Source organism: Apis cerana, linkage group LG11 (genome assembly GCF_029169275.1).
Source record: "Apis cerana isolate GH-2021 linkage group LG11, AcerK_1.0, whole genome shotgun sequence".
In the NCBI taxonomy this organism is placed as follows: domain Eukaryota; kingdom Metazoa; phylum Arthropoda; class Insecta; order Hymenoptera; family Apidae; genus Apis; species Apis cerana.
The window spans coordinates 9,276,227-9,300,901 of NC_083862.1; the positions used below are offsets into that span (position 1 = coordinate 9,276,227).

At 36.0% G+C, this 24,675-nt stretch overlaps 1 protein-coding gene and 1 long non-coding RNA gene across 8 annotated transcripts in view; one reads left to right on the forward strand and one right to left on the reverse strand.

Annotated features, from left to right (window-relative positions):
* The window catches only part of LOC107997749 (nephrin), a 341,330-nt gene that overhangs the window by 156,638 nt on the left and 160,017 nt on the right, over positions 1-24,675 (reverse strand). The gene's annotated exons all lie outside the window — the stretch shown is intronic.
* Positions 1-24,675, forward strand: part of LOC107997750 (uncharacterized) — a 179,273-nt gene that overhangs the window by 1,475 nt on the left and 153,123 nt on the right. The gene's annotated exons all lie outside the window — the stretch shown is intronic.

Here is a 24,675-nt window from a genome sequence, read left to right on the forward strand (position 1 = left end):
TAAAAATCTACATATTGCATTTATATATATACAAAAAAATATAAATATCCACTACGCACTATGATATTTATGGAATAAAGCAAATCTCTATTTAAGCTTCATTCGTGTTTATAAAAATTTCATTTTAAAATTCTCAATCCAGCGATAGTGTGTTAACAAAGTCGTTGAAACATTCATCGAAAAAGTTATTTATCGAAGCTTCTTGTAAAAGAACGTAGTAAAAGTAAAGCATAAATCCCACGTACAAATAACCATTATCGATAATTCAGAGGGCAACAATGCCACATTTTCTTCGACTTTTAAAGTGTCCTAAACTTCCACCAGCGCGAAACGCGACGGAAAAAGCCCATCGTTTCAGAACCGTCGGCGACAAAAATTGGAAGAGTCTATGGTGTGCTTATGCTAAAGTACCTCTACTGGCACGAAGCCAAACACCGGTGGCGACGATTGTTTTTGCATCGAAGAAATCGATTCTCGCCTCGAACATTCGTACCGCCGCGAAAACTGCACCCATGCCACCATGTGTCATCGTTCCAATCACCATTTGCCCTTTGAATTGGGAACCATTTCGAAGAACAAAGGCGTGGAATCGTTTATTGGGAATGGAAGAGTGGGAGAAAGGCGAAGCGAAGTTTCTCGAACCAAATGATTCGCTCGATTTTATAATAGATCGGATGTTAATAAGACGAAATAAAGTCATTTTTCCAAGATATTCGATATTGATCGAGATGTGTAAATAATAAAAATATGATATCCAATGCTCGAATTCGTATGTTCGTGTCGTCGTCGAGAATCGAAAGAGAGATGAAAGAAATTTACAACTCTCGATTTAGTTTTGAATCAGGTTAATTAATTTTGATTCATTAAAAAAATCTTAAATAGAGATTTCATTCTTATAAAATAAAAATTATAATTAAATATCCCAATATTTTGAAACAATGTAACAAGTATGTAAAGAATTTTTTTCTTCTAATTTATACAGGATTTAAGAAAGAAACAGGAAATAATAATGAGAACATATATTAAAGACTAACAAGTAAGGAATGTTTGACTTGATTTAAAAACACGATCTTATAATAAGAGCGCATCGATGCCATGCTTTATCTCGTTTATCCTGAATGTTCCTCATTAGAATCTCTAAACGTCGATACCTTTCCGTTTCTGTTACATTCCTGATGAACAAGTTTCCATGGTTGTTCGACTTGACATGCAGTCGTTAGAGGAAAAGAACACTAATGATCATAACTAACGAACCGATAAAAATAATAACGACTATAGTTATGTCATTACGTCTGTCAGAATGAATCGAATATTTCTTCCTAAAAACACAAATAATAATCCATTATTCTTGCGATAGTTGCACCAGCAACCAATATTAAATGAACAAAAAAAAAAAAATAATTAAAGTCATCCCTCCATAACTCACGAAACTAAATAACCATAAAAGCTTTCGAGCCATCATAATTCCAAACAGCGTAAAAAAAAAAAAAAAAATCAACAAAAATATAATGCATCATAAACTCTTTGATCATCGTCCATCACGAATCCTATCCCATTTCCAACTTCCCCCATAGAATACGTTATAAATACCCATAGAATCATGCTTTTAATCTCCCATGATGAATTAATCCGCGGAAACGCAGAAAAAAGAAAGAAAGGAAAAACAGGGGGAAAACTCGAAAGCGGAGGGAAAAACGTGAAAACCCAATCCCCCTCCTTCTCGTATTCATCGCGCAAGGAATCATCTCGCGTGGAAACATTTTTAATCGCCCTTTAATTAAATATCCCGCGCGATCGAACACGTATTTTAATGCGAGCCACCGAAAGACTAATGGAACGGGAGAAACCGTGGCTGACAGCAAACATTAACCGGACATTTACATTTCAACGGGAAACCTCCTTTAACTCTCCCGTGTGCGTGAAAGTTCTCCCATATTCCCTTCAACAAATAATGCGTCGATGTCGATACACCTTACGCGGAATTAACATCGAAACGGCGCCGCAAACGATCGAAGTTTGCGAACGACACTCGGGCCAGGGATCTGGGGAAACAATGCAAAGCGCACCGACGACGCCGGTCAACACCTTCGATGGGGGCCACGGTCCATAGCCGACGATAAACACCAAAGGCGCTTGTTATAATACCTTGGAACAATGCCGTAAATACTGTGCAACTCCCCTCCACCCCTGCCCAAATGGGATCGCCGATTTCGAGTGGCTGTTGGCATAGGGTGTTCTGCGAATTGCGTATCGGGATTTGACGGGGGGTTGTTTGATTTGTCACGCGGGATACGCGGGATTCGTGGAAAATGGAGCATTTGTTTCGTGCATATACATTTCGTACGAGTTATAGGGCATCGATGTATATATTTGGAATTATTTGGAAGTGTAGACTCGAATTATCCTGTGTTGGATATTTGACGTAACGTAAAAGTCCGATGGAAGTAAATTAATATTATACGAAGTTTTTGAACGAGATTGGACAGAAGAATATTTTGAGATCGAAATTCTGTCGGAATTTGAAGATCTTGGTAGAAGATTTCGTCGATTATTAGAAAGATGCTTGGTCAAATTTATTAATCGTTCGGTGAAATCGTGTCTCAAATTTAACTGAGAACTTTCGTTGCAAATTTCGCTTGCGGATTATGCTACATCTTCGTATTCCATTCGTCCCATTAAAGAAGGAAATTCGAATGAACTTGGATCGATTCAAATGAGCCAAAATCTAGCCTGCCTTGTATTAATGTATATCAACGAAATTTCCGAATTGCCGGTTTCCACTCCACTTTCCAACTCCTCGCTTTCATCGTTCTCCTTATTGCATATGCATATCTTTTTCTCCGAATAAAATCATCTGATTAAAGAATAAGAATAATTCGAAGAATAACTCCAACTTTCTTAATTTCTTCCCTCGATGGAAATATTCTTGAAATATTCATAGCTAATAAATTTTCATTGATTCATCCTTTAAATTATAAACTCTTTATCGATAAGATTAATCAAATTACGTGTTTCGTCGTAATTTGGAAAAAAAAAGATAGGATCAGTATATCACAATCCTTTTACATTTAATCTTTGAAACAATTTCTCTTCAAAAACTTCTTCTAACAATCTAAAATAGTCTACTCGTTTCGAACCCCCAACTTTTTGGGACACCCTGTAGAATCGTGTAAGATTTTTCTCGAACAATGCGTCAATATAAATACACACGTATTAATACATATATATATATATATATATATATATATATGCGTGAAAGCATGCACACTCCTCTCCCTCTACTCGTGTTAATACACCTCGCGCCGACGAAGAAGCCCCTCGAGCTTAAACTTTTATTTCGCGCCCCTCTAGATTAGCACGATGTCGTTTACAGTGACGACAGATGGCGGCCGAACGATCTTGTAACTCTCCACCTTCATTGTCGAAAAGAAGAGAGAGAGAGAGAGAGAGAGGGTAGATTCAAAATTCTCGAAAAGGGTTGAGGACGCGTAATTAACTGGTCGTTAACTGGGATGTTTCTCGCAGAATGAGTTGACGGTAGAAGGATTCGTGTATTTGATGATAAATTAGTTTGGTACGTTTGGTCGTGATGAAGAGTAGCGCGGAGAATTTTTTTTTTATCGTGGAAAAATATTTTTTTAAGTGGAAAAAATTGGTACACGATATTTCGTTTTTTGTTAGATATATTTCTATGTTAATCTATCGTAATGGAAAGTAATGTAGAAAAATCGATGGTATCGTGTAAAATTTTTGTCAAAGTGATTTTTCAGATATTTTTATTTTTCCTAATTTTATTACACGCTGTCTAAAACTTCTGATATTTTCACGTTTATTTATTTATCAATATTTCGAAATTCCGCAAGTCAATTTCACGCGTTAACGATCAATTTCCGCAAAAATTAAAATTATTCGTTTAAAACGAAATGTATTAATAATATTTAAATCCAAACACAATAATACATCAATTCATCGAATATTTGAATATTCACCTCTCCGCCAAACGTATCAATTATCAAGAACAACAATAAATATAAAATCTACATCGATTACCTGGAAAATTTATCTGAATATCGAACCGAGGCGTATTCACCGTTCGATAAACAATCTAAGAAAGGAAGAAGAAGAAGAAGTTCTCTTGGATCTAGCCTCGATCCAACACGATTTGACCCCTGTCTGAATGGAAAATCATGTACCGCGTGCCGACAGAAACCAGTGAGAGAGGAAGGAAGGCGAGGAAATTCAGCGGATGGAGATTCCCGTGTCCTCGGGCTACATATATGGGCGCAGGTTGCATCTGGCGCCCCGTAGAAGCCCCCTCGAGCAAGGATTCAAGGGTTCCGGACGACTTCGGGCTTGCTAAGGCATCTTCCGCGTTCCCCGCAACGCCCTCCTTCCGGCTGGTTAACTATTGCCCGGAAATACGACGAAGACCGGCTTGGCACGAACGAGCTCGAGACCGGAAAACCGCCATGCTCCACTTCTTCTTACCTTCTTCCGCCGACGATTTATCGCCCTTCTTTATTAATAATTTATCTCCTCCCCTTCGAATATTATTCCTTTTTTTTTCTTTTTTTTATCTTTACTAACCGTGATCGAGGGAATTTATATATACACTCACGTCTCTTTGTAATCGTGCAATGTTCTCTTGCACGTTGAAGAGATTCTCAATTGTTTCTGGAAAATTTGATGTCGAGCAATGATAGATCGAGTATGGAGTAATTTTTTTAATATGGAATTGTTTCTTTAAGAAGCACGTTTCATTTTGCCTGGAAACCTTATTTTAATAATTTGGAAAAAGAAAAGAAATGTGCCATTTCATTGGACGAGTACGGAGAGAAGTCAAAATTTATAAGTTAAGTTAATCGAAGATGGTGAAGATGAAGTTTGGTTTTTAAAGTGGTTGATGAAGAGGATTTGTGATTTACCGAGAAAAGGTACGATGGTAATTAATTCTTGTCTCGTGGAATTTGGTAAATTAAACTTGAGGAGTCTTGATCAGTCAAGATTAGTACTGGATTTGAAGAATTCCAATGAATGCAAGAAGTATGCAAGAATTTGGATAGGGTGCACAAGTTTCGTGAAAATTTTAGTAATAAATTAAATTCATAATGAAGGGGTTGGTACAGCTTATAGAGAGAGTTTCCTCTCTGTTGTTAATTAATCAAGTTAAACTTATGAGACAGTGATATAATTTATAACGTATTCGCGAATTGAAATTCTTTCTAAATGAAAATATAAAAATAAGTTAATTACTAACTCAATTTTCTTATATAATTAATTAATTTCTAACGTTCGATTATTCGATTTAAAAAAATTGGCAAAGATTACGAAAATTTCAGAAAACTTTTTTATCGTATTATTCCTTTTAATAAAACGGGAAATATTTTTATTTTTATTTTTTTAATGCTTCGTGTATTCGGAATAAAATAATTTTTTCTATTACATTTTATGCATATGCTAGCGTACTAATTATCATCTTAATATACATATATTTCAAGTAATGTTTTGCATTTAATACCGGTTTAACGTGGATCGTACGAGTCAGAGGAACTTATTTGGGCTGATTTGTGTACTGGCATGAAGTAGTTGAATTAGTCGGACTATGTGAATTCATTTGGCTAGAGCAGTCAAACTGCGGCCAAGTTTATTTGCCTGGAGCAACTAGAAGGTTAACCTGCAGAAACCCTGAAGCACTCGTTGACCCAGCTTCTATATCTATTTTTTTATACAAATTGTTTTGCACAATTTTCATGACTTTCATATTGTTCAAATATGCGTTGTCGCAAAATATTTTTATTCGTAGCAAAACGTAGTTTTTGAAATATTTTTATTTTTGGAAAAATTATTTTAAGAATATTTTCATATCCCTCCATTTTGTCGAAATAATTTCATTGTTCAAAAACGGAAAATTTATTTTCAGAGGTAAAAAGAATATTGTAAAAATAGAATTTTCCTCCAAGAAGGGAAAAAAATTATTTCAAAAAAATATATTTTCACATTTGAAAATTTCTTCGTTTTTCAAAACAATTTTTGATTTTGTTTCGAAAAATAATTCATTTTCGGAGAAATATTTTAAAAACTATTTTGCTTCGAATCATTGGCAACAAATAAGAAACAGAAATTCATCGATCATAAGCATATTATTAATTTTTAAATTACAAGAGTGGAATAAAAAAACTATGTTTTCTAAAAAACATTTGAAATTTGATCTCTGCACGCTTTAATATACTAAAATTATGACGCCTATTACCCTTTACCGCCTCGCCATTCATGTTGAAGAAAATTGCAGCGCATTTTAATCATAACCACAACAAAAATGAGCTGTTTAATGGTCGTTTAATGCGAACGACACGTAATCAGGAGCCGTTCAATTTTCCAAAAACACGTCGATAGAATCTCACGGTTTGGCGCTGGCACATTAACGTCTCCTCCATATCGTGGCGCAGGTAATTAACTACCAATCAACTAATACGACCTCGAAAATGTGACCCATTTCCAAATAAGATTAAAATCACATTGATACGACTGATATTTTATAGCGAACGTTAAAATATAATGTAACGTATAATAAAAAGAAGTAGCATCTTTTAATTTAATATCATGAAGATCCAAAATGAGTTTTTTAATTAATTAGGGGCTCTTAATAAAATGATTTTCAAAATTGATTTTAAATTAATCATTGTAAAGTTATTTAATATGATATATTATAATGATAAATTACATTTATTATAAAATGTATGGTGTACTCGTTTAATGATCCTTAATAAGTTATACGTTTATAATCAAATTATATTTTCAAATTAATTTTAAATTAATTAGCTTTCAATTATTCTTGACGAATTTCAATTGCAAAATCGATCGCCTAAATTATTAAAAATATTTTATTCTAACTTCTTTTTGAGGATAATTTATTCGATCGATTAATCATTTTTTATTCCATGTTATTTTATAATCAAATCTCATCTCACAACTTCTGCAACTTAAAATTTCAAATCTATTTCAAAAAAATTCCAAAAATGAAACAATGCACGTCAACTATTTCCAACTTCACAACATTCCACACAAGGTTTCCATCGGCGTTCGAATTTGCATATCATCCCAACAAATCTAATATTTATTTCAAAAAAATTTCTAAAACACGCAACTTTCCAATAATTCTTAAATAACACTCAGAAAAAACAGTTCATCGATCATCGAAATCAACCTCGTTCGAATACTATTCGGAATTAATTAACCGCGAGATTGTCTCATCGTGAAGTTATCGTGGAATTACAAACGCGACATTCTCTCCTTTGCCACCTCGATGCACCAGTATTGCCACCCCACCTTGTATTTCGTCCAAGAAACTCGACCACCCTTTTCCACCCTCGTGAAAGGGGATGCGCCGCGAGTTTGGGCTGTTTGCACCTTTGGCTGATTGCGTTACGAGGAGGCAAAGGGGAGGAGAATCTTTTTCAATTTGACCTTTATTCCAGCTGGAATCGACACGGTTAGTTGCCTCGTGTTGGATAGGGGTAAACGAGAGACTCGTTGCCGATTTCCTTTATGAAAGAGGGTTGCAATATAATCTAATATTGATTTTATTTGAAATCACGAAGAATGAAATGAATTTTCGGAATTTTGTAATTGGTTTCTTCTATTGTTTATTATGAAGGATGTAGGGATATTATGGATTCTGTGGATTTTTATGAAAGGAAGTTGAATTTAACGATTCTCGTGAATTTTATAACTGATTTTTTTTAGAGAGAATTGTCGATTTTATCATTTTTGGAGAGAAAAGAAATTGTTAGATTTGTCTAGAGATAGAAACAAGAATAAAGTTGTATTAAATTATACTTTTACTCAATTTTAAGATTGTTTTTTGAATTTATATTAGGAATTTATTATAAAGATTTTATTATAAAGATAGAGGATAATAAATTGGGGTTTCTTGGAGTTTATATTCGTATTTACTACTTTTTTAAATTTGCTTCATTTTACGAATTTTCGTAAATCATCGAGAATCATTTTTATCGTTCTTTTCTTGCAGTTTATTTGTATTCTTTTTTTTTTTTTTTTTCATTAATTTTCATCATCTTATCACCACGACGTTCCCAATGTCCGTTACATCCTCGGTAAAATATTCGCGCTATTTCCCTAAGCTGCTCAAAAGGATTTGAGATGGAGATTTTAAACAGGGGAGGGGGAAGCTCGTCCTTTAGCCTTCCAACTATTCGAACTTCCTATTTCGTTACGTTTTCTTTTTTTTTTTTTTCGGACGACGTAGCTTTTATTGGCTTTTATTTAATATTTCCTATTTCCCCGGGATCCCGCGCAAGAGTTTATGGCGAACGGCTTTAAACTGAAGGATACGAGGGAAATAGAATAAAGTTTGAAAATGCTTTAAATTGCCGTGGAAACACGTCGAAATCCTTTCTCGTCGTTACTTTCTCCGCGAGCCGCATTCACGGAAGTTTTTACGGTTTCTTATTTAACATTTATTACAACTTATTGCACCCCTAACAAGTGGTTATTTTCCGGCGAGTTATGAAAACCGATTTAAACCGAAGAGATTTAAATCGAAGGATTTTTTCTCTTTTCGTTTCGGGGAAACTTTTCTTGTATTCTTTTTTTTTTTTTAATCTCTTTTCGTCGTTTCCTCTTTTATAAATCTTCAACAGCTTTGAGGATAATTGTTCGACAGTTTGATTTTTATTGTTGCACTACTTTTATTATGGTTTTTTAGATTATTATTCCGCAAGAAGGAAGTCAACTTGAGAGATTTAAAAAAAAAATCGAATAAATTAGATAATAATAGTAAAAAGGAAGAAAGAATTCCAAAGAATTTTCAGCTTAAGACTGAAAGATGTCTGTTTATTTAAATCCAATTTAATTACCGTGGATAATAAAACAAATATTTCTTGTTCGAAGGAGGAGGAATGTTAGTGCGAAGTTAAACACGAAGAAAAGACGATTTTATTTTACCAAGATCCCGACCTTGTTTCGTCAAGGTGACTACGTGACTACAACACGGGGATAAGACTTAAGGGTTTAGAACAAGGGATTAAGAATAGCGAAAATACCTTCTCGTCCGTACGAGTAATCTAGGAGGGGAAAAAATAGCGATTTAAACGGATACACGTACTTGGAACAGGTGCAAAGCCCTCTTTCCGGGTGCTTTTAAATTATTAATTAGCGAAAGAGAAGATATATCAACGAAAAAGAGAATTCTGGGAAATTGGTTTAGAAATTAAATTTTTAATCTCACGCGTTTCGATTTCAGGATTCGTAGAAACGCGTGAATTGAATTAAAATCCCTTTCTTTCGACAATTGATCGATGATAAATATATATATATATATGAAAAATAAAATTTTCGAAAGAATTTTATAGAGAAACTGCTCGCTATAAATTTTCTTCCCTCGTAACATTTCGATGTCATTTGTGGTATTCGTGAACCCAATAAAAGAGATTTATCGGCAGTAAATAATCGGAGTAGTGGAAAAATACAATTATTCGAAATGATAAACAGAGATGAATTATTAATAAGTGAAAATTTCGAAAGAATTCGAAGAATTTGAAATTAAAATGTCGGGTATGTTGAAATTTCTTCTGAAAAACATCAAAATTAACGCATTTAAGTAGGGAAAAATATCGGACGAAATTGCTACGAAACGCTGACAATTAAAATATTATCATTGAAATATCCCTTCGACCGACACAATAATTCCCTGATACTTTTCAATAACAATATTTCTCGCATTTCATGGAAATTTCAAACGATGTTACACTCTGTCGTGGAAATCTCGTTATTATCTCCAACTCTGTTTCTTCCTTCTCCATTCGAATTTAACTTGCCATGTAAATTTCGACGTTTAAAACGAACAATGTACTCACGCTCGGTTTAATTGCGTATCGAGAAACAACGGTTTATGGAAGGGGAAATTCTTTCTCTTTTTCCTCTCTTTCTCTCCCCCCCTCTTTCTCTCTCTCTCTCTCTTTTCTATGCAAAACGCGTCCTCTTGCGCGTGCGAACAGATAAGGTAAAAATATCATGGTGGATGGCTCGTCAAAGACCTGTCTGGGACAAAAGCTGACAAAAGAATATTTGATCGTACTCGCTTGTTTCCTCCCTACGATATTTTTGTTGGAATTTACCTTGGCTACCAGATGGATAGACCATACGTCGTGTATACGTTATTGTTCGCCTCGGTGACGATGTTAAAAAATGTTGTTGGATCGATAGCATTTGATCGACGATATTGACGAGACAAATACACGTTGGTTGTTTTAATTCGCAAATTCAATTCGTTGTAGATCTAAATTATTTTACCAATCATATTTTCAAGTGGATAAATCGTTCGATCGATAAAAGGGCGTAAAAGTTCGACTTGCCCGTGAAAAGGAAGGAAAAAAAAGAAAAGAAAAGGGGGAAAAAAAACGTCGAGAATCAAAGTGGAGCGGGGGTGTCATTTTCCAGAAGAGAGGAGCGGGGTAAATGGGACGAGACGATCGCGTGAAGATTGATTAACAAGGCAAAAGCAAGCCTCGTTTAACTTCTTCCATTGGCCTTTTGTCACGCGTTTGCTCTGTCAAATGGAAACTCCTCGTCTGCTCCTCTCGAGCGTTCTCAGGTGTGTTGCGCGGATACGAGTCCATTGAATCGGCTCGTCATCGCGGCACAGGTGTGTGCGCGTTTCATCCCCGTATACGTGCCCTCCCTTGGTCACCACCTGTGACGATAGGCTCGTTCGCGCATAATTCGCCGCAATTCAACCGCGAAGTTGCTAAAGCTTGATAAAGGATCTCAGTTCCACGGATTTAACGCGAATTGCAAGAATTTATTTATATCTTTATCGTCGAATAATTTGCCAATCGATTAGTTTTTCGTACTTGAGTAATTTTACGATCAGATGAAATTCGGGGATCGATTATAAAATGTATTATTCGAAATACTCGCGTGGTTATAAGCTCGCAGAAATTACTATCTTCTCTAATTTCGCGTGAATAGGAAACGGCATAACGATTGATTAAACGAGCGAGAAGAGACTACATTTTAAAATATTGAAATATTATGTTGAAAGAATTTATATACAAGAATTGTACAAAAATTATTCGTATATTAATATGTAATATTATTTACATATCAATGAATTTTGATATTAAAATTACACCTGATACGTTTGTTTCGAAACGAGCAAGATTGAATTTTTTCAAGAACACTGCGACTTTTCATTGAAAAAACTGAAATGAGTTTCTGTATTCATAGATATTTTATTACGATTAACGATATCTGATACGATAATGAAATAAATAAAGGATATACGCGAATAATTTTCGTAGCTAGCTGCGTAGGAATATAATTCTTGCCGGTCGATTTACATTTTTAACGTTAGAATTAATGAACGAGATATGCTGTAACTTATATGTATACGCGAAATTAGCACGTGTATCCTTATATATGAGCTCGTCAAAATAATATCGATGAAATTTAATTAATGGAAAATGAAGGATCTCTCATAAAAATGTATGAAATTAATAGCAAACATTCAGGGTTGATGTAGTACGCATACGAAAGGTTTGAATTGTCGTGTGCAGCTCGTTCTGCACGTTTATGCAAAACGATTTGCTCGCTGCTTGTTTCACAAGATCCTCCACTCGGCGATATTTCATTTGCGAATAAATTTTCGACAAACGAATCGCCATTTCCGTATCCGTCTTCGTTAGCTTCATCGAGATAAATTTCATTTACCGATTTTCACTTTATTGTTTCTCTCTTATGAAAAAATTGGAGAGAAATTTTTATTTGATTTCAAGTTACGATTCTGAAAATTTAATTTTTTTTAATTAAAGATTATTGACGAACGCAGTTTCATATTTCTTCTCGCGCATATTTTGAAATTAGAAAATTACGATGTTAACTTCAATCAAAAAGTTGCAATGCAATTTCAAGTTTTTAATTCAAAATTAAGAATTATCGTACTTCGCGATACATTTTTATTATTTGTGTTATTAAACTTCCCTTTTTTTTCTTTTTATCGGTTCAACAATTTGATTTTCGTCCAAATACACGCGTATGAGGGCAATTTATCGAATCGACTTTCTTGTCAAAATCACGCAACAACGAGTAACGTCGCGCAAAGAACGTCGTCCAAATCTGGAAACGTCGATAAATGTAGGTTGATTGCCCGAAATAGATTCCAGTCTCGGCTGGAATGCGAAATTTGAAACGTACAGCGACGTATAGGAACAAGATTAACAAACAAACACATCCTGCAAACCGCGCGAATAAACAAAGACCACCCACTCTTTCGCCATCACCCTTCCACGATTTTGTATTCTTCCTTTTGTCTTGCTCTCCCTCTCTCTCGTTGCTTTTTCAACGGTTTTTACAATATTTTTCGAACGTTCGAAATTTACGTGGAATTTCAATTTTCGAGATGTTCCATCTTCTGGCTGGAAATTTTGAAAAATTGGATTATTCTGCTATTTATCTGTAAGGGATTTTGGAATTTCTTTTCTTCTTCTTCTTCTTCTTTTCTTCTTAAACTGAATTTAAAGTTACCTTGCACCTCTTAACAGAAATGAAATTGCGATATTTTCGTTCACTCTTCGTCATCGGTGGAAAAGATTCCTGTGAATTTTACGTGATAGAATTATTTGTTTTCCTCTTTATAATTCGTTGAATTATTTATTTCTGCTCATAATTTATTTATTTATTACATTTATTATAAGGAAATTTTATAATTCAATGGAATAAGTTATTTGACCAAAAAGATATATTATTATTATTATTTTATTTTTTTTCATTAAATTTCTATCGCGTTACGTTATTCATTGTCTTAAAAAAAAGAGCAAACAGAACAAGATTAACCGACAAAGTACCACTTGAGTCACTCGTGAAGCCGCTTAATTCGATTACTTGCGAATAAAAAGTGGCCCTCGAAGAAAGGCGAATCGTAGACCTTGCCGTCATGGTTTCATTTTCGACCGTTCGATCGTTCAACGAAACGTTCGACATCATCGTTCGCCCTCCACCTCTTCTCTAATTTCAGTGAAATAGAATGCAACGCCACCCCTCTCTGACACTGCCACCGTCGAAATGGGATCGAGGAACGAGTGGGAGCCTCCCCCGTTCCGGAAATCAAATTCCTCCAACGCCACAAACCTTTAACAATTTCCCCAACGTTCCTCGTCTCGAGGAATCCATCCTCGAAAATGCAAAAGAGGAAGGATAATTTGAAATTAAGAAGGATTGAGAGCTTGGGAACGTTGCACCTGCTTAGTGTTAATTTAAACTTCTTTAAATTGTGACCTAAGGTAGCATCGCGAGAGGGATGCGATTAAAAGAGGAAATAATTAAGAATTTGTAGGAATTTCGATCCTCCTCCTCAAAATTCCCTTCGCTCTAATCGAGTGATTTCGTCATAACGAGATCAATTAAATTAAAGACGGTAAATTAAAGGACACGATTGAAACTATCATTCAATACCCAATTGAAATTAAATGACGAAAACAGACCTATTTGATATCCACAATTTTCCAAAACTAGACTATCAATCGCACTCTTTTTACCCCTCTCTCCTAAATAAACACATTCTCGAAGGAAGGAAGGAAGGACAATCTTAACACGAACGATAAAAAAGAATGATAAATCAAGGGATAGAGGTAGAGAGAGAGAGGAGGAAGAAACCGCTAAAAAGTTAATACGATCCGGGAGGGTAGGTGATCGTAGTGACAAGTGAGTGGAGGGGTCGTAAATCGCGGGCGCAACTCGAGAGCCAGTCGTAAACCGATGGAAGAAACACGGAATTCACGTGGAATCGGGTGTTCGTCCGCTGGAGGAATCGTAGAAACGTGGCGATCGTAAGAGGGCGGAGGGGCACGGTTGTTTTCTTCACCCTTCTACGCCTCGCCCTCGCCCCTTTTGTTCGACTACCGTGGAATAAATTAAGGGAGGGATACGATCGTTGGCCTTTCCAAGTTTTCGACAAAGATCTCGAGCACGATTTATGACTGTTTTATTCGCCCGCCGAATCAACCCTGTCTAAAATGTCTCCCGATTCTTGATTTTTCGTTGGAGAAGGGTTTGGAAGAAGGAGGATGTTGGTGAGATTAGAGCATTTATTTTTGTGATGGATATTTTTTGAAGGATCGTGCTTGGAGGAATTTCGTCAGCTGTGATGAGATTCTTTTTTTAATAAAGATTTATCGATTATTTATATTAATACTCTCCAGTGTTGAAAAAGTATTAACGCACGTAACGATCTTTTAATAATAAACTTCTGCTATTGCGTATAACGTCTTGATAAATTATCCTACGTGTCGAACACTGTTACTGCTCGTTATTAGAAGTGTAACAATAATAATATTAAAGAATGTAAAAGAATAACACGATATCGATCCAATAATGTCGCGAGAAAACATTTCCAGCCAAATTACATCGCGATATTGAAAAGGACAATAAACGATGAAATCGTACTGTTTCTAGAATAAACTTAGGAGAGCTCCCCCAAGTTTGTATTTCTATTTTTATTCACTTTTCGCTCTATAAGCTCTTCCATCGATCGATGAACGCGATATTACAGAGATTAAAAGCGAAACAATTCCACTCGATCGGGGACAATGATTATAATTCATAAGAAACGAAAATGGAAATTGGTAACTTTCATAGCGTGTTTGGAATTATTGAAATTATTCCGGTGGCGCTTGTTAATCGGGAACGAACGATTCCATAGGTGAATATCAAAAGATAAAATCGAGATGGGAAGAAAAATAATCTGTACATGAATTATTTTAAACATTCCTTTATTTCGAGGATTTTGTTATCTCTCTTCTAAAAGTTTTAAACAAAGAAATTTTATATTTTATATTTTTTTTCTCCACGTGGAATTTTTTATTCTGAATTTTATGAAATACAAAGAAACGTAACGAATAAAACTACTGTATTTTTTAATTTAATTCGGGTTAAACAACGGTATCTCTTATACCAATTTTTATTACTTAATACGTGCCAAAGGTCTATATACACTATATATTTTAATTGTGAATCGATTCTTTTTCGAACGCCGTGTATATAGACATTAAATAGTACGTATTTGCATCGGAAATCTCTTTTAATTTAATCGTGCGTCACGGGATTAAAAGTATCAAAGGTATGAACGTATAAGGTATAAAATATATCGGGAAAATTCATAATCCGTAAAATAAAGATGCAAAGATTTTAACGTTCCACTCGTTTATTCTTCTTTTATCTTCGATATTAAAGCCCAATGAATATGTAAAAATCGAAGGGGAATGCTCGAATGTCTCGCAGTATGAAAATTTGTATTTAGAAAAATCATGATCCACCGTCTTAAATCTAATATATATAATTCCAATAGCACTCGACGATAAAAATATGTGTAAATGCATTGAATCGATTCGTTAAATTAGACACAAGTGCAATTGTTAAAATTATAAAATTATAAAATAAAATTACAAATATCCGTTTAAAATTAATTTCAAAATTCGATACAATTAATGAAATAAATTCGAGCAACCATTCAAATACGTTGCTCGTCAATTATCCTCTCGTGCACAAAATGCGCTCGAATCCAAGACAAAATTTTCGCGAGTGAAGGGTTGAAAATATTTCCAAAGTGAAATCGGTTCGTTCGTCAGTGTTGACTATCGAGTTAATTAAGCGGGGACAACACACGAGTCGAACGATTGATCGCGTAATTTCCAAATAATTCGAAACGAGTGATTACCAACGTTTGTAGAGGTTCTCTCGTTCGGTCACCCTTCTTCTTTTCCTCTTCTTTTTCGCGCCTTCTTTTTCATTTATCTCCTCGAGATGGATTCAGCGAGCGTAACGAAGGGAGCTCCAAGATTTTCGAGGCTTTCACGCCTTCGTTTCTTACCGGTCTTCCGGATGCGACTCAACCCCTTCCTTATTTCGCCTCTCCCTTCCTCTCGAGCAGAGAGAGAGAGAGAGGGTATTTCGACTCGCTTTTCATCGAGACTAAGCTTCATTAGGGATCCAACTGCGCCAACCAACACAAATATTGTCGTCTATTTAAGTCATCCGCGGTCGCGTCGAGCTATATTGATCATCAACCACTTTGTTTGACCGTGATTCTGGTTCACGAATGGGAAATAGAAGCTAGAAGTGGTTGTGTTAATTTCACTCGAGTTCCTTGGATGAAAACGTTGAAATAATTTGCAAAGTGGCGAAGAAAGGAAGGAGTATTGAATTATATTGAAATCGGGGGATTTTTTTTCAACTTCCTTTTCTTTTCTTTTTAATTTCTCTATATTTCGTATTTATTTAAGAAGTTGGAGCAAGAAATATAAAATCATCTGGAATATAACTTTATTAATTACTTTCGACAAGGATTGACATTCCTTGATAATGATTAATAATTGCGTTATAATTGCGGATCGTGGTTATTAAATTACCTTAATTAAATAAAAATACCTCGTGATTACCTTACTCACATTCCACCCTAAAAAAAGAGAAAAGAAAACAGCAAGACAAGAGGGATATAAAAAAAATTTTCAGTTTCAAAAAAAGGAATCGAAAGAGATGAAACGACTTGATGATATAAATACAATAGAACAATGCAACCTGTCTGTAACGCAAAAACGTCTGAATCAACGTCTGCATCGCGGAAAGCTTTCCATTGAAAAGCGGAAGTTGAGGAGGATTCGAAAGCAATATCCACATCTGCGATTCGAATTAAAACACGCTATTAAGTTAATTACGCGGCGTTGATTATTGATAGAATAACAACGACGATAAAAGGAGACGTGGGGAGAGAAAGAGAAGGAACGAAATGCTCGAAGCAATAAGGCACCGGAAGATTCATTAAAATTATTCCACTGGCGAATTTCTAGCGATCGTCGAGCCTCGAGCTACTTGCATTTCTCGTTCGATGCTTCGTTCGTATTATCCGCGACACGAGAATGAAAATTAATTAATACTCCCTGTTTTTTTCCTTCTCTCCCTTTCCCGATATATTCTCTCTCTCTCTCTTACTCCTTTCCAATTTCCAATATACACCTGAGGAATAATGGGAAAAACGTCGTTCATTTGGAATGATATTTCCATGCTGTTGTCGTTCATTATTGATACGTGTTAGAAATTGGGGCTTCTTTTTTCTTCTTGAATAAAATTTTTTAACATTCAATCCCAACTTTTAAATAACTCGAATGTTGAGAAGGATTTCAGAAGATTTAAATTTACCGCCAAACTTACCCGTTACATCTCGAGGAAGAAATCTCGATTCGATTAAAAAAATTTCATTTCGCCGCTCATTTATTAAGCAATTTCCAACAACTATTAATCCACCCGCGTATATAACTATTAATCTGAAACGGTACAAGTTCACTTGGCCCGATCCTCTAATCCTCCCCGCGTTTAAGGGCCAGGAATCGATTGGGTGTCGATTGTAGCCGGCCCGCTAACGCGTATTTATTGTAATTGAACGCGATTTGACCCGGAGAAACGCTTGTGCACACCGGCACGATTCGGCCAGATAATTAAAGACTGATAAATTTCACCGCGGTGATAATATCATCGTACGGGTGGCGAACTGCTTTTTACGAATTAACGATTTAACGCGTCCAATTCCTCTCCCCGTTCACGCCTCCCTTTTTAGTGGGTTGTTGCGCTAGTTGGATGATGGGGAATTGTTACGCCAGTTTACAGAATTTTCTACTCGATTTATGAATAAATATTTTATCCTATTCGAGCAAGCTCGCTTAAACTTGAAGAAAGAAAAGAACAGAGAAGAACAGAGGAAGAATGGAATTATCCTTCGAACATATTATTATTTACAATTTTTACGATTTTAAACATCCGTAATTACCCAAATCGACCGGCAAAAGAGAAAGAAGGAAAAGGGATGTAAAATGGACAAGTAAAATTGAACAAACGAGAGTTAAAGAGGGAAGAGGTACTTAATTAATCTTGTAATCCGGTAAGTGGTGGTGATGGTGGCCGACGTTGAAAGCACGGGCGAAACAAAGGTTCGAAAACAACAACCCGTAAATTATACAAAAACCTTGAAACCCTGGCCTCCATTCGTTGATAAAACTTTTTTAAAAACCGCCTCGTGCAACGAACGATACTAATAATTCAGGAGCAGTTCGTTAAAGAGATGGGAGTCCGCGGGTCAAACACCGATGAGGGGGAGAAAAAATCGATGGACCACGTCTGGACGTATCATTACGCGTGATAACCTTTCTCCTATCCATCTAGATATTCTTTCTCTCCTATCCCTTTTTCTTTTTTTCTTTTTTTTTTCATTCAACTGACCTTCAAAGAGCGTGTACAGGGTCGAGGCAACAACCACGAAAGGCGAAAAGGGGGTGAAATTTTTCTGGGCGTGTAACGAGCTGAAGAGGATGTTGTTGATGGATAAAAGGGTTAATCGAAGGTCGTTAACTTTCCGCCAGAGGAAATATTCATTAATCCTGGGAACACGATGCTTTCGCTAATTTGTAGAACAAATTATCTGGCTAAGAGCTTTGTTTAAAATTTATCGAAAATTTACCTCGCTTCTTGCCTCGATCGAGTCGAAGCAAGGATATTCCATGCTTTTTCCAGCTACGAATAAATGAGAAGAAGGTTGAAAGCGTACTTGATGGATCTGTCGAAATCGTTATCGATACGTGTGCAAGTATTTAATAACGAAATTATTTCGTGGATATAATTTATATAATTTATAAAATAGAATGAGAAGAAACAATTTATAAACCTCCGTTTCTCCAGCATCGATGAAAGTATATACTTCTTCTCCCGTCGTACGTGAGAGATCAGTGAAAGAAGATGGACAAGTTGAATAATTAATTTTTTTCTATTTCGATATGTACAATTTCCCTTAATTTATACCCGTTTAAACAACGAGCGGAGCCAAAGGACCGTTAAAAACGAGGGAACCTTGATTAAACTTGGACCTTGAGAGGCTAAGCCCTCATCCCATTATCAGCCATTAAACTCGATCGAGAGAGAGAGAGAGAAAAACCAGCTCCTCGACCCACTTAATCCTTTCGAATACGTACCAACCTTTTGAAGGGAAAGAGGGAACGATTAATTTTTTTATCCGCGAGAAAGGAGAGGGAGAATAGACGAAGAGAAATTCTCTTTAGAATTCAAGGCTAAGGACACGTAATTTTCACGATAATTTCTGGACTGGATCGAGGAAGGAGAAGGTTCCCCCTGTTGGAAATCCCGTTTAAACACTTTCATCGATTCACCACAGGAAAAAGTTACATCGTACTTCCTTTCATCGTAACAACCCTCGAGAAATATTACACCTCGATTTGGTTAACGCCACGGTATATACGGTTTTCGACTGAATTTTTCTTTTTTCTTCTTTTTTTATTTTCATTGCTCTCGTTGGCCTCTTTGCAATGGGTCGATTGCACGGGTGGATTCGTGGATTCGGTATTGAATTTTTTTTTAAATCTGCTGCGTGCTTTTGACAGAAAGAATTTTTTTTTCGGCCCGCTTTTCTCTCGAACGTGTGAAACATTTGCCGATTGAAAAATTCTCGACGATCATTGATAATCTCTTCTATATTTTGCGGTATATTTGTACACCAACTTTGTCATAGAGGAAGAAGTTTCGAGTACAGAATTTTACACGCGGAAATTCCATCAATTTTTCAACAATTATCATCGTAATTGTTTTTATTGTTGCATTATGTTTGATCACAACTCGATATCCTTTGTATCCCATTAAGGACCGAAACATGGAAACATGGAAGAGAAGACCATCGTAGTCGAACGCATCTCGAGCCGGAAACGATTCTTCCGGTTGGGCAACAACAGCAACAGGAATCAAACAACTTGTAGCCGAAAGCACTCGAGCCACTCAAAGTTCGTTACTAGCCGAAACTCTCCTCGAGAAGGAGAGAGAAATGGTCGAAAAATCGCGATAAACAAGATTCGCCCAAAGTGAAATTTCGCAACACCGTCTACGCATTAATCACGCTGTGATAACTTTAAAGAGACGCTTGGATATGTGCATAATCAAAGGCGCAGATCATTTAACGAATACAAATACGTCATACATCGTAATAAGAATCACATTACATCACGCTAGAGAAATATTACTCGAAAATATTTAGAACATAACATTCGAGCCGCTAATTCTATTTCTTACCCCATTTTTTACATATTTGAGTCGATCCTTTAATCGAGCTGAGTTCGTATAAATACGAATTACTCGACGAAGAATGGACGAAAGACGGACTCGCTTTGGCTAATAACATTACGAAACTAAATATAAACGAACGAACGTAGAAAACACAAATACGTGTATAGAGAGTGGAAGGTGGATGGAATCCTTGTGCGAAAAGGGGGAGGATTAAAACGGACGGAAAAAATGGAGGGTTGGGGTGGGAACATGCGATGTCATGCAGGGTGGAAGTTGTAACTGGGGAGATGCAGATTTTTCGCTGATGTCTATGCAAAATGTGGAAAATGACAGCGAAAGGGGATGAGGAAGAGAAGGTATTTAGACGGTGCTATCCAGTTTTGCGTTACCCTTTCTTTCTTTGTTTTTTTTTTTAACGAGTGGACTTTCTGCTCGTGATAACGGGGTGAGCTCGAGCTTTTAGAGGGAGAGTTAGTCTTGTTCCTCGAGCGAAATTCGACTTGGTGGCTCTTGGCGTGGATCGGTTTTGGAGTGTTTGCGGCTTGGCTTTGTCGAAATGTAGATTGGTGGTTTTTGAATTGGATGAAATCGAATTTCTGGTCGAGGTTCTCTCGGTAAAGTTGCTGCCAGCTTGTAAGTTTTTGAAAATTGGAATTTGGGGTATTTGAATTTTGGAAGATCGATGGAAGAAATTGTTCGCTTTTTTGTTTGGTAAAAATTATTAAGATTGTTAAAATTATTCGTATTTCTGTATAAATATCCCAATAATTATTGTTATTAAACTATTTTTAACTTAATTTTCTCTCGCTATCCAATTTATTATCAACATCGGACACCGAAACCATTCAGCCAAGCTCGTACGAAAATTAAATTAGCATATCCACCAACTATACTAACGCGAGAAGAAGAGAGGTATAATCTTTGTACACCGAATATTATCAAATAAATCGTACCAGTCTCGCATATTAAACGAAATTAAGAATTAATTAACGAACTTTTCAACTTGTATCAATATTTGCTTCTCACCACATCTTTTTCTTCTTCTCCTTCTTCCATTTATTTTCTTTTCTTTTCTTTTTTTTTTCTAGAAAGCATTTCACGCACAAAACGTTTTAATAATTATTCCTCTAATTAACCTTCTCGTCTAAAACGTCTAAACGTTTCTCCCTGTTAGAAAAAATTAAACGCCTCCTTTGTGCAAGCAGACTTCGAGATAAGGAAAGAGAGGGAAAGGAGGGAAGGGGAAAAGGAAAAATAAAACGGATCCAAAGGGAGAAAGTGAGAGATCCGTTTCTTTGCGGCGAAATGAACCGCGAAACTTCTCGCTCGTTTCGCGACGAAAATTATTTCGTTGCTGTTTCACTGATCCTGATGAACGCGTCACGCCACGCTCCCTCCTATATTAATTAGAGCTTAATCCCTATGTCAAATAGGACAGGTCGATGGAACACGTCGTGCAAATTAACCTTGAATCAGCGTGCCACTTTGGACCGTGTCTGCTCGCGTTTGCACGCGTTTTTGCAGGGCGTTAAATTACCCGATTCCGTTTCTTATTATGATAAATTTAGAAGGAAGATCTTTCCTCTAGTTTTCTTAAGATGATCGAAATATTAAATTCACTGCTTTCCATCAAACTCTTGCCGAAAATCAGGAAATAAAATTAGACACTCATTGTAATCTAATGCGTTTAATAAAAACTGACAAAAATACCGAATTCCATTCTCTAAATAATAAAATTTGTGATCCTTCTCGATGTCGAAAACTTCAAATCCAATTTTACATTCGCGTACAACGTCAAGCAATTCACTTCTTTTTTTCTCTCTTCTTTTTTATTTCCAAAAGAAAATCGCTCGAAATCATGATACGGCTCCGAAAGCCGTAACATCTTTCTTTGAGGAGGAAAGTTAAGGCGGACGCTCGTCAAAACAAACTTATTTCCTCGACTCGGTCACAGATTACGCGGTCATAACGTAGTTTACCAGGCGAAAGTTGGTCGTCATTTCTGGGGAGAAGGGAGCACCTTGCAATATCGATCTTACGCGCGGAACCGGCAATCATTAGCATTTTGGATCATTAAGCTCCGCGTGTTTAATCGGCGTTACAAATCGATTTCTCGCCTTCGAGTTGCTATAAATCGTCAGAAAGGAGCCAAAGAGGGGGCTAAAAATAAGCCTCGTTGAATTTGCTGTCTCGAAAGTGTAATAACAACTTGTAAAAATAATACCAATTAATTAATATTGATCGAGAATGATAAATGTATATCTCTTGTTCAATCTCGTTATTTTCGTGGATCTTCGATAATTTCGATAAATAAAAAAACTAACTTTCTCAACAAATTTTCACGATTAAAATCATGATGCAACACGTATTACGATCTTGATATAGAAAACGTTCCAGGGCCCAGCTTATTACCCGGGGCAGGAAAACTGAAACGAATACCATCTGGCCCTTCTCCCTCCCTCCCCCATCCCCCTTCAAGGCATAATACCGCTAATAAACGTTAGCCAACGATTCGCAAACAGATATCTTCCCTTTAATATCGACGACAAATGGCTCGTTCTTTGGCAAAACGGGGAGCCAAAAGAACGAGAGAAAATATCGTGGCGCATAATACCCCCTACCGGTATTTGCCTTTCTATCTTCGGTATTTCCTTTATTTCTTAAACGAAATTCCGCTCGTTTTTCCCGGTGAAACGTTCACAGAGAGAAAGAGAGAGAGAGAGACGAAACGCACACACACACACACACACACACTCCTCTCCTTATCCAAGTATTAAATTTCGCTGTAAGGGGATCGATTCGATGGAATAAAGAAAGATGGAGACAAAGAGGGCAAATAATTCCTGGGCGACAGATTGGCGGATCGATCCGACGATTTCCCGCGATTCCTCGTAAATAAATAAGAAGCGAAGAATCCTCTAAAGTGGATCAAGCAGAGCGCGAAAAAAGAGAAGCAAGAGGGGCAAATTCGAACCAACCCCGATATTGGATTCGAACCTTTCCCTTTCTCATTTTCACCCTCTGTTCCACTTCTTTCCTTCCTATTTTTCGAGAGAGAGAGATTCCTTTGTTATTCCGCGACTCTACTTTTCTCAAAAGCGGCCATGATCCCGTGGAATCCTCGAGCAACCAACCCCTCGCGATCCACGGCGATAATCGTATCGCGAGAGAAAACCACTTTCTCTCTCCCCTCTCTTTCCCTCTCTCGTTCGAGACGAGAGCAGGGCTACATGACAAGCTATTATTCTCGCGAGATGTTTCGCGAAAATTGATTTTCGATTTATATAGTATAGTTATGGAGTGGTGAGATTGGAGGGTGAATTTCGTTTGGAATTTGTTTTAGAAAGGGATGTTTTGATTTTTTGCTGAAATGAACGATGGATTTGGAGTGGAAATATCCGATGAGCATTTTTGTTTTTCTTTTTTTTTTTAATGAATTGGATGTAATTTTAAGGGAAAAATTGTGTATTTTCTAAATAATGTATTTATAATATTATAAAATTTATAATATCCTTTAAATAAATACGAATCTCGTATTATGCATCGTATTTATATATTTATTTTTTGAAGAAAAAAAAAAACAATATGCATTTGCGGCAATTATTCGTTGTTCAGTTGTTCAATTATTTATATTATATTGTTTTATTGTCGAGATATTAAAGATGGATATGTAATTTTGGTGAAAAATTTTAATATTAATGTAATGCAAAGTATTAATATTTACGATGCTAGAAAATTCCACTCATTATGATTCAAATTGTTTACAGTAAACATCTGGCGCAATCCAACGAGTCACGGTATGTACGTACGCACTTTTGTTTTAATTAAAATCAGACTCTTAAAAAATCTACCCAAACTCGCAAAACATTACTTTGTCTAATTAAAACATGATTCCACTTGCTTAATCCGGATCTAACTTGCCAAGTTACATATACACAACTCTCGACTTACATTATTTTCCAAGCATTACCCGAGAGATCGCGACCAATGAATTAAGGAAATTATCGTAGATTTTGATCTCTTCAATCGATATTAATTTTCAATGATATCGATCGAACAAAATAATAATTTAATTTCATCTAATTCGTTTAAAGAATAAATCAATTCGTTTGAACAGAGAAATTATTTAAAGAAAGAAAATAAGAATAAACATTACTTAAACCCTCAACTCATGATAGAAGAGAGACGAATGATAAGTATAAATTTTCCAACGATTAGAATTACGCCAACTCGTTTCAGATCGAATCGAAATTTTACTTCTACTTCGAAACAATTTTCAAAAGCCATTACTTTGTTTATAGAATTAAATTTATACGAATAATATCATCAATATCCGCGTATCCAATTTCTTTCAAACACGTATACAATAAATTCTCCATACCTGCCATTCCATAAAATCTCATAAGAATGAATTTGGAAATATAAGAGATTTAACCAAGGATGCCTTAACTTCTCGCTAGTAAAATCCATGGACAGGATAATATCTGTTTTTTACTGGCGATAAATGTAGTTATTTACCAGAGTCTGGGTGAACAACACAGGAAGATG